This window comes from Nomascus leucogenys, chromosome 14 (assembly GCF_006542625.1).
Source record: "Nomascus leucogenys isolate Asia chromosome 14, Asia_NLE_v1, whole genome shotgun sequence".
NCBI lineage: Eukaryota > Metazoa > Chordata > Mammalia > Primates > Hylobatidae > Nomascus > Nomascus leucogenys.
This window is the reverse complement of record NC_044394.1, coordinates 73,027,773-73,033,393: the sequence shown is the minus strand read 5'-3', so window position 1 is coordinate 73,033,393 and position 5,621 is coordinate 73,027,773. Positions and strand designations below refer to the sequence as shown.

General features: G+C 46.2%; 1 long non-coding RNA gene across 1 annotated transcript; it reads left to right on the top strand.

Moving 5' to 3' along the window:
- Positions 1-664: 664 nt before the first annotated feature.
- Positions 665-3,294, top strand: LOC105739204. The gene is made up of 2 exons (XR_001115117.2): positions 665-984; positions 2,500-3,294. It is a non-coding gene; the product is annotated as an uncharacterized LOC105739204 (long non-coding RNA).
- Positions 3,295-5,621: the final 2,327 nt, after the last annotated feature.

Sequence of the window (5,621 nt, the reverse complement as noted above, 5' to 3'; positions counted from 1 at the left end):
CTTTAGAATCTCAGAAAGGTTGTCCAGGACAGCACTTCTCACACTTTAGCATGTATCTCCTTGGATCTGGTTGAATGCCCATTCCATCCCAGAGTGGGGCCTGGAACCCTGCATTCCTAACAAGCCCAAACCACACTTTGAGGCTCTGCTACAAGTCTCTCATTTTGGAGGTGAAGGAAACGGAGGCTGAGAGTGTTGACGTGAGTGGCTTGCAAATCCTGATTTTAAAGCTCCTGGACTAATGACAATCATATCCCTTGCCCTTCAATCTCTTTTTCAATCACCACCCTAACCCGGAATCCTAAACAAGAGGCATGGCCATGATAGTATCTCTCTCCTATTTCCCTTCTGAGTGTTGTCCATTGCTTCTAGCCTATTCCCATCTTTCTTGTCCTGATCCAAGTCACCTTCCTGGAGAAACGTCCCCTCCTCTGCCTGTTTCTGAACCAGCACCTACCTTTTCCCTAACAGCTCCCTTTCCTGGTTCATTCCATTCCTTAATATGTATCAACTCAATTTAATAAACAAGTGTTTATTTAGCAATAGAACTGGGTCAGACCCTATCATGCCCTTGAGGAGGAAGGCAAACTAGAAGCTGTGATTAAGTTAACAGATAAGACAATTAAATAACAGGATATATAAGTGAGGAGAGACCTTAGTGACTGCCCGGCTCAGTTCCTCATTTTATAGGTAACATTTAAGAGAAATGACCCTCTTCTACTTTCAGCAAGGAGATGCACATAGCATAGACCCATAGAAGAGGAGGGATCTGAGAAGGAGTTTGAAAAAAGTGTAGGAGAGGCTGTGAGAAAACAAAGCAGGTATCCTGGGTGAGGGCAGGAAGGAGACATTGCAATGGAAATTGGGCCCCATTTTCTTGGAGGATTGGGAAGAGGACCTGTGGACTGGGTGGCCTGCACAACTGCCGTAAATTTAGGCAGTTTTCAAGCAGATTGACCTTCCTGCTGGAACATGGCAGATGAGGTGAGGTTCTCCTCTATCCAGGTCTGTCCTTAGCAACTTATGCAGGGTTTAACCTCCATGGGCATAAACAGGGTGTGTATCTGGGGTGGTTTGGGGATTAGGTCCCATGAGCCCTGGGACCTGGAGATGCTTGGTCTAGAGAAGGGAAGGTGTTTGGTCTGGGAAACATGGGGGTCATGTTTAATATTAGATAGGCAGTCACATGGGATATTTAATTCACACTGTGGAATTTAGAGAGAGGCAGGTTTCACTTCATCTTTGGGAAGTACTAGGTTCTAACACAACTCCCTCGCCTGGAAAGAGATTGAACTACCACAGATTGAATCCCTTGGGAGGAAGGAATTTCAGTCCCTGAATGTGGACAGCTGAGGCTGGATGAGAACAGAGAGATGTCAGATGTCCAAGCTTCTGTGTCCACTCCCTGAGAGTCCATTAGGGGAAGCCAGTCATCATGGTAGCCTCATGTTCATCTTCATGTCTGAGGTTCAGCCCCAGAGCAATTTCCCTGTGGCCATCAGGCTGGGAGACATGTTTCATTTCCCTCCCAGAGGAACAGGCACCTCATTTGCCTCCCAGAATAGATCCACATCCAGAAGAATGTAATGGAGACAGGCAAGAACACAGAAGATTGCATAGGTTTATGAAAGAAGAAGGCAACAAGATTCTGTTGGGTTGCATCTGAGGAATCTTAGGTACCTAAAAAAATAGGTCTGGAATTAAAATAAGATATTAGTGTTGAAGGTATAGAAATGGGAGTTAAAATGATGGCATGAAGCTTATCTAGGGAGCTCATGCAGCTCCAGATGATTGTGGACTGAATGTCTTGTAGGGTTTTGGGGAGGATGAAATGTGAGTGGAATTTGGCCATGATCAGCCCTTAGAGTTGGCCTGAGCCCTACCCTGGCTAGCTATGTGTCCTTGGGTATGCCAAGGTGAAGTTTCCTCTTCTGCATAACGGTGAGATTGTCCACAAGATATTTAAGGTTCTCCTGGCTTAGATACTATAGAATTTACATTTTAAGGCTTTAGGGATTCAATTCAAATTCCAATCCAGAAGTAGATATCAGGGCTGATCTGTACCACCTCAGGAGAATAGCAGGGTCAGTGTGCAGAGGGGCTGGTCATGGTGGGAGGGTCTTGAGGAAGGGAGACAGAAGAGAAGGATAAATGTGATTTGAGGTGGGAAAGAAAAAATTGGACTGTCCTCAGTCCCTTCAGTCAAGCATTGCAGAAGCTGCATCTGCCTGCCAATTGTCTGCCAATCAGACTGCGAATGTCCCCATAGGACCTCACGGGGGTTGCCTGGTCCATGTTCCACAAAGCAGGAACAACTGCTGGTTAATTATGCAGACACAAGGTGAGGAGTGCAGCTGTCTCTGGAGTTAACTCTCAAGGAGCTGCAACTTTTACAGTTAGCTCCCAGCCAAATGTGGGGGGCAGGCTTTTCATGGTCCTAGGAGAAATAGGTCTACTGGGCTTGTCCAACCCAAACCCGGTCCCCTCTATCACCCCCAGGGTTGCTCGGCCTTGCCTCCGCCATGCCTGACACTGGTTCTCCGCTGGGAGGAAAAATCTTGCTCTGTTGCTGGCTGTGTGGAACAGAGAGGGAAGTGGCAGACAGTCTGGGCCCAGCACTTGGGTATCTTGCTCTAGCCATGCGACTCATCTCTCCAGTTCAGACCTGCCCCTGGAAAAAAGAGCCCAGACCTCATCATGAATGCTTTCCTAGTAGAAAATGAACAGCTGGAGAATGCTCCTGATCAGTAGGCCTGAAGGATGCTGGGATACAGCCTTCAAGATGGAGCAGCCAGGATGCCAAGTATCCCTCTTGCCCAGATCCTAAGGCACTTTTTCCTACTGATCCATATTGGCCTCAGGAGATGTCTCAACACAGCACCCCAGCCAATGGAGTTGCCACATAAGATGAACTCGTGATCATCTCTAGAGAGTTAAACTCAACACTAGTAAATGACTTTGGGTTTATGTACATGTCATGTTTTCTCTGGCAACTGCTCAGAATCATCTCTAAATATCACGTCTATGGTTGGCAGGAGTGGCATATATAACACAAAATGTCTGGTGGCCCTATTGTCACAAAACTTGTATAAAAGTAAATTCACAAATGGCTTTTTAGAACTGATGACAAAAAGTTACTCGTTATCACTTTTCTACTTAATTTCCTAAAAGGGCAATTTGAAATCACACTGGGATTCTCACAATTTTGGTTGACACTCAAGTAAATTGCAGCTACTTATCAAGCACTTTTGAATGAACATATGAAGAATGAATAAAATGAAAGCTCTCCTGTTGCCCTCAGCGTCACCAGTGTTCTGTAGTTCTTCCGGAAACCTTTCCATTGGTTTAAAAACCTTTCTCAAGTGAAAGCAATCTCTTTAAAAGCTGCAGCATACTGCTGATAGTTTTCACTGCGGAAACGTTCTCTATGCCTGCAAACCAAATCACGCACTCCCTTTTCTTGGGAAGCACATCTTTCTCAGAGCAGAGCTTTGCAAAAAGGGGAAACCAAAGCTTCCAAGAGGTGACAGTTACAGCTGCTGTCTCTTCCTGTTGCCCCAGGTGCCAAGGTGCAGAGGGGCAAGGCGGCAAGGCCTAGCCTGGGCAGAACTTGTTGGTCATTAACTTCGCAAACTGACTTTCTGAACAACTGTAGTTTATTTCACTTTGATGTATATCTACTCAACTCCTCTGCAGTACGTTTTCCTTCCTGACTGTGTTTGCTCTGACTTATGGTAAGATCTGAGTGTAGTTCCTGAGATGCTCTATAGGGTCAACAATGGGGTGTGTTGTGAGGCTAGATATAAATGCATAGCCAGGCAGCACGTGGCATGGTGCACACTCAGACCTGCCTGTGGGAGCCAACACCATGGTACACACTCAGACCTGCCTGTGAAGGCTTGGCATTTAGGTAAGCAGCATTCATACATCCTCCTGACAAGAGCCACCAGTGTGGGCTTATTGTTGTCCAAGGGTACCAGGGACTCTACGTGACCTTTGGTTTGCTAGTAATCCTGTCCCTTCCTTTTCTGCCTCCTGCTTGGGTTGCAAAGCCATCACTCCCCACCACCCCTGCCCCTGGCCCCCAACAGGAGACAAGGGTGGAGCTAGCAGGTTGGTGTAATGAATTCATGCTGAAGTCTGAGATTGAGGAGTAGGGTGGAGGAGGAGAAACACTTTCCGAAGAAGGAACCAGGCATCACAGAATTCTGCATGCCTGAGAAGGAAGGAGCACTAAGGAGCATCCAGTCCAACGTCCTCATTTCAATAAAGACAGAACAAGAGCCAGAAGGGGGAGGTGGCTTATAAAGTTCACAGAGCTCATTTTTGAGAAAACTAGGACTGTGCAGTTTGGGTCTTCTGGCATCCAATCTCCTGCATGTCCATGTCCCATGCTGCTCCAGGGTGGACTGTGAACATTAGTCAGACGGTCTCCTGAGAGCATCAGCAGTCTGTGAAACCTGAGTCTCAAGGCTGAGAAGCTGGTGGAAGTAGCCTTGGGTTTCTGGGTAAACACCCTTTTATCCCCACCTTTTCTAGGCTCTGTATTCCCATTGAACTGGAAGATTTTATGCATTTCAAGATAGTTTAAAAATATTTATCACGTCATTTAATTCTAAAACCAATTTTGGGGCAGGACTATTATTTCCATTTTATAGATAAGAAAACTGAAGCCCATCCAGAGACGGTGAGTAGCTTATTTAAAGTCATAGTAGAGCTGAGAGTTGTAAATGGCTTGTAAGAACCCCGTGGCTGGGTTCTTGGGCTTCTCTTGCTGGCTGTCCAGCTGGGCCCTGCTGCACTTGTTAGTTACATGAGACAGTCTGCATAGATGGTTAGGGACAGCTTCGCAGTAGAAGAAGGGACTAAGTGCTATAATCTGTTTTAAACTATAAGAACTTATCTCATTTGGATGTTTATTGATCTGAAGTATGCATCCTACTTCTTCCAGGGAATTTTAGAGTTTGAGCCATTGAATTCCTAACAAGGGATTTCATCTTGTGCACTGAAAATGACAGTCTTGTTGTCATACAACCTTGGGTCTGAGCTCAGCTCTATCACTTAAAAGCTGCATGACCTAGGGAAAGCTACTTAATTTCTCTGAGCCACTGTTTCTTCATAGGGAAATAAGTGTGCAAGAAGTTTATTGTGGAGTGTTTCTGGGAGCAGAATCTGCTGGGGAAGAGAAGGAAGTAGAGTCAGACAGAGGAAGAAACTGAGCAGCTATGTAGGTGATGCAGAGCCCTGAAGCTGGATGGCCCTGCAGAGTGGTACTGACTTGGGGTGAGGGGGACCAGGCCTTTAAAGCCCCATATTGATAACTCACTGGATGTGGGGCTTGACCTTGGGCGAGTTGGCTCTCTTTATAAAGGGTAGTTCAGAGAGGTCCAACAGCTGGGAAATGAGTCCTTTAATCTTGATGGGGGATCAGGGTGAAGCAGGACAGCATCCACTGTATTATTTGCAGTGCTGTTTTAGGATTAAGTTAAATGATTGGAATGCACATACAGCACAGAGACTAAGGCAGAGAACGTGCCTAGTTGACAGTGGGGCATGTTCCTACTGTCGGTGTGGCCCCCTCCCCGCTCTTCACTCCACTTCTTATTCTCTGGTAAGGAACC